The sequence below is a fragment of the Sylvia atricapilla genome, chromosome 26 (assembly GCF_009819655.1).
Source record: "Sylvia atricapilla isolate bSylAtr1 chromosome 26, bSylAtr1.pri, whole genome shotgun sequence".
Taxonomy (NCBI): domain Eukaryota; kingdom Metazoa; phylum Chordata; class Aves; order Passeriformes; family Sylviidae; genus Sylvia; species Sylvia atricapilla.
This window is the reverse complement of record NC_089165.1, coordinates 217,970-228,141: the sequence shown is the minus strand read 5'-3', so window position 1 is coordinate 228,141 and position 10,172 is coordinate 217,970.

The window sequence follows — 10,172 nt, the reverse complement described above, 5'->3', positions numbered from 1 at the left end:
CCGGGGGAGGGAGCGGTAAGATGGCGGGCGGGCGGCCCCTCACGCCGCGGCGCCGCCTGGGACATGCAGTCTCGGCGCCAAGATGGCCGCGGGCTTCAGCGGTGCCCGCCATTTTGCGCCCGGTCCGGGGCCGCGTGTGCGGCTCGCGCCGCGCGCCAAGAACAGAACCGGGCGCGGGGCCGCTTCTGAGGCGAAGAGGTTTTGGCGGCAGCAGCGGACGAGACCGGAGTGACCGACAGGACCTGACCCGTACCCTCACCGGCGAAGCCCCGTGGGGCTCAGGCCTGAGGGGTTCTCCGAAAGGATGTGTTTTCACTGTAGTTCCCTAAAATACCGTCCGCAGCCGCCTGTGCTCTGTGTGATTTTGCCTTTCTTTGCTGTCGGCTCTTCACAGGCCAGGGTCCAGCGCTGTGCTGAAATGGAGAAAACGTAGATTGAGTGTTCCCCAAGGCTGATATTTTTAGGAGTGCCTAAAGAGTGATTTTTTTTGGGTACGTAGTCAGACTTTGTACAAACTAAAATTCACTGAGCGCTTTTCTCTTCCTGAATATTTGGAGTAATATTTTTCCCCAAACCCCCAAATTCTGTCACTTCTTGTCAATTAACTAGTATAACGTGGATTGCTATTCCCAAAGCTGTTCCTGGCCTCGTGCCTTTCACCTACAAGGGAGGGCTGAGAAAATGGAGGAGTAAAAAAAAACAGTCTGAAAAGTCTGTCATCTGTATGAAGAGCAAAGAGAGAAAGTAGCAAGACTATTATGCAAAGCTGGGAGTATAGGTCTGGATAGAGAAACAAGAAAGACAGCAAGAAAATACAGCATACAATGTGAAAACTTAGAGATCTAGGGTGAAAAAGTAGATAGTAGGTATTTAGTCTCAAAATAGAACTAAATGTGAAATCCTAATATGAATCCACTTCAAACTGAAAAGCCTTGGAAAAAAAACAGGAATTCTGGACGCTCAAATCCATGTGCACAAATAGCTGTAAGTCTCTCTAGCAATCACTGCACAAATCACAGGTTTTCACCTGAATGCATTTGCCTCAAAATGTGCATCTGATACTGTCCTGGCTGCTGAGAGACAGCAGAATGCCTGTCCCATCTGCTTGGGCATCGCCTCTCCCGGGACAGCACTGAGTACTCGCCGCTCCAGCCCCGTCTCCTACTGAGAGCCAAGGGTGGGAATTTCCACCCCGGTCTGCGGAGCGGTGGGTGTCAGGGGCTTCCCCGATGGTATTCATGAGTGACAGCTAAAATGGAAGCAAGATCACTCCCCGTGCGCTTTCTGAATGGCACAACCTCTCTACATAAGGGTCACTGCCGGCAGGGCGCTGCCAGTGAGGCTTGATGATGTGCGACTTAGCGTGAAACTCAGCTATCTAACGGAATCTGGAAAGGAAGCAGAGAGCAGAGACTACAAATCCCAGGGTCCTGTGGTCGCTTCTCATCGGGAAGTCGGATCGTGCCCCATCCGCCTCCTGCTCTTTGTTCCAGCCCCACTTAGGAGTTGCAGTACAGTAAAAGTGCGTGTTTTGAATTTTGGCGCCTCTCTGCAAACTATAACCGCGCTGCTTCTGGGCCGAGTTCCAGCACCAGCCCCTCCTCCTGCCCCAGCTCCTGCGCCATGAAGTCCGTGTCCTCTCCAGCATCGTCTTCCCCCGAGCAAACCAAAAATACACCCCTTGAGCATCAAGCCGTGCACTTAGAGTGAACTTTGTCTCTGTTTAACGTTGTGTTTCCAAAACTAGCAAATTTATAGAAGACCAGCTATAAACTCTGGTCATGTTAAGATGGGGAAAAATATTTTAAGAATGCTGAAAGCCTCTGTATAAGCATTTTTTTATGAGCTCACTTCTCTTGTGATTTGATGTGATCATTTGTGTGTCTGACATATTTTAGAAATTATTTTAAGCTTTTTGCCTAATTTTGATTGATGATGTAAACCAGATGTAAATCCCTTTTGTTCATGAAGTTGAGCTCTCAGAGGTTTTTTTTAGAAAATGGCTTAGAAACTTTGAATGTTTCAAGAGTTTTTGTGCTTTGGGTTTTGTTTGGTGGAGATTTTTGCCTTCTAGTGTTACTAGGTATTTTCATAGTGTTGCTATCAACTGTATTGCAGTAAAGTTGTTTCTTTAAAAAAAATATTCTTCCTGAAGTATGCATCAGTAATAATACCTGATCTTTTCTGCATTTTTCAGAAAGTCCCTTTCTTTTGCAGTAGCCCAGACAATTGCACACTTTCATCCCTGACACCAATCTCCCCTTGTTAACAGAATATGCATGTTCACTTTTCCTATCTCTTCTAAAATGAAGAGAATGGTTTGGGGGTGAGATGTGGAGAGGAAGCATCAAAGAAGAAAGGGAAGTATAAAAGCTCAGTGCCCACTCATCAGCTGTCTTTTCCAGGGAGTACAACACGTTTCAGTTGTGATTTTGGCGTCTGTTTAAATACTGGTTCTCTTGGATCACCCCTATGACAGGGATTTAGTATTGAACCACAGTCAATATGGTGACTCATCTCTTAATATTTTGCAATTAGTTTTTCATCAGAGACCTTGACAGATCTTTGTTACCCAAACCAATTTTACAATAAACTCCTTCTGTTTTGAGCAGGTAGAATGGATTTCTTATCTCAAGACAAAATAATTGTTTGACAAAGGGATGGTAAAGGGATGTGTCAGCCTTTACCTGGCTAGGAAAACAGGATCATGGCAATCCCTGGGGCTGCATTCCTGGGTATACAGATTGGGAACCTGTTCAGAGTACACTGCACCTCCTGTCTTGTGCAATCTCCCAGGTTTTCCCTTTGTGGAAAGCAGAGCAGAGAAGGAAGCTGCTGCAGGTACAAGTCAGGAACCTAGAAGAGTCCTGGGCTCAGTACTGAAGCTCTAGCAATATGTCTGGCTGTCTGCATAGGATAAGAACACCTTTTTGGGATGTCAGACACAGACAGTAGAGACAGCTCTGTTTAGCTCTGGAGTGTTTCTTCCACCAGATAAATGAAAGAATTGCTTCCAGTACGTAACAAAGACAAAGGAAAACCTTGTGTACCCATTGATACAGAGCACCTTCTCATTCATTGACCATTTTCCTGTACATTTGGGTGTGTTATAAATATCGGGGAATTAATTCCTTCTTTTTAGATAGATATCCTGTATAAAAATATACACTGTATCAAATGCCTCCACCTCTTTGAAATAAAAGTGTGGTGCAACTACAAGTCGCTTCCAGGAATAGGAGACCCATTCATCTGCAAAATAAAGAAGGGAGTCCCCACCAGGAGATGGGTCTTCTCCTGAGATGGGATTGCTAACAACTGGGGTGATCATCACCTGATTGGGATCTTACCTACATCGGGCTGGTGGGCATGTGAATGCCAAGTTCCTGTAAATCTAATCAGGAGCCCCAACACTGCCCAGAAAACCATTCACCAGACCAGCAGAGGGAAAGAAAACAAATACGAATTTGAAACACCAACAGAGTGGACAATGGGCTGAGGCAACTTTTGCCTCGAGCAAGAAAAACTGTATCAAACGACTGTGTGGTGGCAGAATTTGTGAATGGGGAGGACACAGCTCGTAGTCGGATCTGAGGTTCACCCAGCATCGATCCCGGGAGCCATGCTGTCTGATTGATTTTGGCTTTTTCTATAAAATTCTATTTCGCAAAATTTTATCAATAATTTGACATTCTTTTATGAAATTGGACTTGTTATTTATAACAGGTGCAACGAATTTTCTGATGCTATCTGGAATTTCATAATGTCTCTGACATTTTCATAAATCTGGAGATACAGTATTTCCACTGCTATTTCTTAACGGCTTTGGTTTCTTAGCAGTTGCTGCCATGCTCCACCTTTTCTCATTTTACACTCTTTTATTTGTATGTCATGAATAGAATTATTTCTATCTTTTCCATAGTTACCTAACTCCCCCTTTGCAACATGTTCTTCACCTTGCTCAAAGAGCCAATGTTTCATTGATTGTCTCAGATATTGTCATTAATTTCTAGAAGGAGAGAGGATTGAACATATATCACATAACATTTTCCTATCAGTCCAAAGTCAATCTGGCTTCAGTGTTACTGCTTAAAAAAATTGCTAGTGTTATAAATGATTAGAAGCTCATTCAAAATAAAAATAATTTATTTAGCAATTTTTCCAAAATCAAATTGAAAGGCCACAATAAAATTGGACAACATCGATGGAATGCTGGGTGGTCAGAGTGACAGTAACAACGATCCCATCCAACCTCGACCACATACCACTGGGTCTTGGTGTATGGTTTGTATACAGGTTATTTATCCTGAGGCTAAGTCCACTGAGAGTCCAAATATTCATGTATCTCTTTATTTCCAAGCGAGGTTTTGAAAGGGATTCCCAGAAGTATGAAAAGTCTTTTCATATTTGATAGTCTTCCCAGATTTCTCCTTGGGGGTGTTGATTTGATCATCCTCCAGATCCTCCACCAAGACTGATATCAGATGTTGAGCAGCTGTGGAGGGCCATCCTTGATGAACGGGCCATCTCCAGTCCGGCCATGTCATTTCTGTTGCAAATTTTGTGGTTTCACAGCTTGCACGATAGGCCTGGGACTCTTGGAGATGCCCTTGAGTGGTTTTAATAGACCAAACTTTTGATACAATATTATATACACTAATTTATCCATTACATTTACCACATTATATACATGAATTTATACATAACATTTACCACACTAGCAATAGCTCCTAATCTGGAAGAAGCACTCACACCTCACCACAGAGTTCTGCTCCTGAATTTCATCTTTCATTGAATAAAATTGTTTCCAGCAGTGTCAGGACAGGAAGCACTAAAGCAAGCAGAGAAAATGAATGCTATACCATGAGTCATGGATGAAACCTTCCTCGTGCACTATGAGAAAGTTTGCTGAGATGTAAAAAAGAACAAAGAGGAACATGGCACAAAATTGTGGGGTTAAAAGAAACAGCAGACTGTAAGTGGGACAAGGGGTTTTTTCAAGACAAGACATGATGCTGTAATGTGTAAAGGGTGTGTTTATTTCTGAATCCAGCATCTACTGTTTGACAGGAGTTTTGAAAAATAGTGTTCTTTTGCTACAGCATTTACCTCCTTACTGAGGCAGAATTCAGGCTTGTATCACACTGGGGGAAGTGTGAACCAAGTCTGGACACAGAGACTTCTGGTCTGTGCTTGCTGTTGTTCCCTCTTTTGTGGCATGAAGGTGAGCAACTTCTAAGTGTGGCCCTTTAGACTCTTGTACTGGAATCAGACCCTGGTCTCATGTGATCAGAAAGAAATGAGAATTTAATTAAAAAAAAAAAATTCCCCCCATCTCAACAGGAAAGGGGTAAAAGAAGATGCTGAGGGGTCAGTGCTCAGAGGTCCCCGACTTCCACAACTCCACTTTGTCATTTATCTACAGAGTGATTTACTTACAATAGCATGTTGGAGGTTAGGGTTTTTCCTTTCGTTTTCCTTTTCTCTTAGGGAACTTCCCCCCATTTTGTTGGAACAATAACGATTGGGTACTTAAGAGAGGCAAAAGCAGTTCCCAAGCTCCGGGGAGGAGGGCATCTGGCTGCACTTCTCTTATCTGAGGGTTTTTCTCGGAGGGACACGGATACGGAGGGAATTGGGCTGGTAAAAGACGGGCCTGGGGCAGCTGCTAGTTCGCTTGCTGTCCGCTTCGGAGGAGGAGGAACTGCTGCTTGGGGGCGGGAATTCACTGCCGCTGCGGGAGCTCAGCCCGGTCCTGCTTCTTCTGCCGTGGGGGTGAGCCTTTTGCTCGTGAAAGCAGCTACTGAACCGGGCCCTTATTAACACCCTAGCTCACCGGAAAGGACCCTCACCATGTACCCGGATGCCTCAGGGGAAACCCCGGGATCCCCGAGCCCCCTCCCCCTCTTAAGGAGCCTCTCCTGGCGGTGTTCGGGAGCCGGGCGGCCACTGCCCAGCCCCGCCGCTTTTCTGCCACCGCTCCGGGTTTTTCACTACGCTGTAACCCGGCACCCCTGCCCGCCGGGACACCCCATGGCTCCTGCCACAGCTGCGGAGTTTCTGACACATCTCATCTACCACTCCGGGACTTCATCCCTACCTTTCCAGCTTGCCACTCAGAAGTTCCTGCTAGAACTCCTTTTGCTATCCAGAGAGGGTACCAGGATCGGCTGCCCGCTGAGGGTTTGCAAACGAAGCCCCTTCGTGCTCTCTCGCTCTCTCTCTCTCTCTCTGGGTCTGTGGTTCTGGCTGTCACAAGATTTGTGCTTCTGGCTGTCACTTGGTCTGTGGTTCTGGCTACGACTGGGTTTGTTATTCTGGCTGTCACTGGTTTTGTGTTTGTGGCTGTCACTGGTTCTGTTTGTTGCTGCTGCTGTTTGTCTTGTTACGCACATATATATACTGGTTAAGAACTGTTATTTCTTTTCCTATATCTTCGCCTGAAAGCCTGATAATTTCAAAGTTAAAACAACTTGGAGAGAGGGGAGTCACATTTTCCATCCCAAAGGAGGTTCCCGCCTCCCTTGCCAGACACTTATCTTTCAAGCGAAGACATTGCTAAAAAGAGCCCCGTCTGTAACACAGGGGCTTCCTACAGTACAGCTCATTCACAGTCTTTCCCAGGTGCAGGAGGAGGTAGGTATATGGTGGGATACACCAGCCTTCAGGGTAGCACCATCTACTATGTCTCACCCCCAGTGGCTCCCCAGGATTCAGGAATTCTTCCTTTCTTGGCAGTTGAATACCGTGAAAGCACGACTGAAAACAGATGAGCTGGCCAGGTAGGAAAAATGCCACTGCTTCCTTCCAGTCAGACTGTGGCAGCCAGAATCGTGGGCATGCCTATGCAGAGCAGCTGCTGTTTAAAGAGATAAATAATAACATTACTCTAAAATCAAGGAAAGGATTATTCACATGACTTTTAATAAAATATTGGGCCAGTAATCTCTAACACTGTGAGTTTTGCCTTTCACATACAGAGGTGGATTTTATTCTCATTAAGACTTTTGGGGATCCAACTGCCAGGATAGCCCAAATTCCCAGTAACCCGTGGAGTTCAGGTTCCCTCATTTCATATGCAAGCTCTTCAAGTTTAGCCACTTGGCAGTTTGGAAAGGACAGTGAAAGAGGGTGGGGATGGGCTCTGAACGCAGTTCCGAGTTCAAAAAGCTTGCATTATCAGCCAGGAGCAATCCCAGCTCTGCTCCAAAAATCACTTAAATCATTGTTACGCTGGTGGAGCTGTGGGAGGGGAGCATGCAATGGTCGCACCCCTGCATTGTTATTATATAAAGTCTGGCACTCTTCTGCATGCTAATGAAAACGAGCCCAGCTTTTATTACCAAAACAACCATTTGGCGCTTATTTTCAAATCTGCAGCTCAACTGCAGCTGGCTAGGTGCCCACCACACAGAGTTATTTACATATTCTCCTCCAACAGCAGCAGTAACCTATTCTGTTCCTCATGTCTGGCCAGGCTGGCTCAGCGTTTGTCACGGTCTCACTGGAGAGAAATAATTCAGTCTCATGCTATTAAACAAACAAACCAGCTCCCAGTGGAGTTCAGTTTTTAGTGTAGAAAGGTCAAAGTAGAAACCTTTGGCTCCACTTTGAAAGAGAATTATCTACTTATCCCATCATGCACTGTAACATCCTACATGCATTTGGGAATGCTGATTCCTTAAGCCAGAGGTTCTGTCGAAGGTAAAGTTTACAGGGTAAAACATATGTGAGAAGGGAGATAACGAAGTATGTGCATGGGATCAGTCTCTCTTGGACATATTACATGTTTAATCAAGGAGATGAAAGGAATGCTTTCTGCAGTTCCAAAGTATGCTCCTCCCAGGGTATCAAAGTATTTTACAAAGGATAATTCATTAAGCTTTATAATGATCTTGCAACAAAACTAAGATGATCATGAAGATTATTCAGTTAATGTCTGTATGCTTAGAGTTTCATGGAGTAGCTCTTTAAACTTGGTTTTCAGGTCACAGAATAATAGAACCACAGATTGATTTAGGTTTGGATTAGCAGGGACATAAAGCTCTTGTTCCAACCACCTGCCATGGACAGGGACACCTTCTACCTGCCACAGGTTGCTCCAAGCTCTGTCCAACCTGGCCTTGGACACTTCCAGGGATGGGGCAGCCATAGCTGCTCTGGACAGACTCTGCAGATGCTCCTAGTCTGCAAGGATAAAGTGTGGGCAGGTAACCCATCCATGCAAACAAGGAACAAGAAACATTAGAGTTCTAAGGTTTTGTTAACCATGTTGTGTCATGAGATCAGTAATGAAAGACTGCTTTGTAACTGCCTGGTGCTGAATGGTACAAGCTAATAGCACAGCTGAGAGCCAGCTCCCTCACAGCTGCTCCTCTGGAATGGTGTCACTGGAGAATGAAGAGGAGCTCTTCTCGCCTCCACTGTGGCCACTCGAAGCCCTCTCGGGATGGGTAAGAGATGTGCCATTGCTCAGTGGGACTCAGTCTGGCAGACAGTGTCCAAACAGCTTCACTTACAAGAAGTGCCGGGGGCTGCTCAGGTAAATAAGCCCAAGTCACCTCAAGGCTGCAGGAAAGTTTGTGCCAGAATGGTGGAGAATCCTTCACACAGGCACTCGGCCTCTGCAGATACGCCTCCTTTCTCTGCAGCACCTATGTGGGTCCACCTGCACAGGGAACAGCAGTTTGCAGCACAGTTTGGGCTGTGACTGCTGCCCATGTCTCTTGTCCATGCCACAGACTAAGGACCTCAACCCACCTTCCCCTCCAACCTCCCCTTCACAGTCAGGTTCCCCACAGGCTCATGCTGGCAACCCCTTCTCCTGTGCTCAGCTCCTGCACAGCGAAGAGCTATGTGCTTGGCCTGGAGGAGCCAGGGTAGGGTAAGGTGCTGCACTTTTCCTTTTTTCCTTGGTCTTCAGTTAGGTCAAAAAGAGTTCTGGCTTTTCCAGTTCTGTTCCTGATATCCATGCAATGCCTATTTGTCTCTTGGGTAGTTTTGATGATGCTTCCACCCCCCACATTCTTAACTTTTGTATTTAAATGTGATCCAGAATTTTTCACTCAGTGAGTCTGGCCTCCTATTGTACTTGCTCAACACTGGGATGAATCGCTCTTATACTTGTTCTCCATTGGTTAATCAGAAATTCAGGTGGCTGTTTTACAGCTATCTCAGCTCACTTCTACTTCTCTTCCGGCTGAAAAAGGCTCATTGCTTCCACTGCTCCTCATGCTCCAGGCCTCAGATATCTTCATGGCTTTCCTCTGAACTTCTTCCCATTTATCGAAGTTTTTCTTGCATTTCAAGGTCTGAACACAGCATCATTGTTGTGATCTAATGAGTGTCAGCTAAAGAGAGCAATCCCTTCCCGGCCCCTGCCAGGTGCATCTGTCCATGCAGCCCAGGATGTCACTGCAGCAGTCAGGACACACTGCAGATGTTGAGCCTATTTATGGTCCACTGAGCCCTCCATGTCCATCTCAGCAGAGCCAGTTAGTCCCAGCTTTAGATTCAGCTCCAATCCCAAGGCTTTCTCTTCACTGCCTACCTTTTTCTGCCCACTGTCCTCAGGCTCACCTGATGCCTACCACCTGATTTGTAACACCTCTAGGAAAGTAATAAGACAAAGAGTGAAGAGATGTAATGCAGAATCCAAAGAAAGATTCAGCAGAGATGCAAACCATTTAGCAAATGCTGGGAATGTGGAAGAAGGTATTTAGCAATGCTGGAATGGGGCAAAAGCTTCTGGAAACTGAAAGCTTGGATTTTCTATTACGGACTTGTACAGGCAACAATAGGAGGCAAGAAACCTTGTCTTGGGAAAAAGGCGGGTTTGAGGGGTATCCAGTCCAATGATGAGAAACCCATTGGGAGTTTGGGATCTGTAGATCCTTATGTGTTCTTCATGAATGGAAAAGATGTCCTGAGGGGAAGGTAGAAATAGTCAGGGTGTGAGAGGGAAAAGCCCCACGCAGATGCTGCTGGTGGGGTGGTGCTCAGAGACGAGGCAGAGGGAAGCAGCAGGTGCCGCCTCCTCCAGGCAAAGGTTTATTTTAGGGCCACGGGTACCTGATGACATCACAGAGCCAGAGCAGGTGAGGGCCCATCTTCAGCACATCCAGAGGTGAGTGAGCAGCTACCCTAAGGCAGCTCCACGCACATCACCAGTGGCA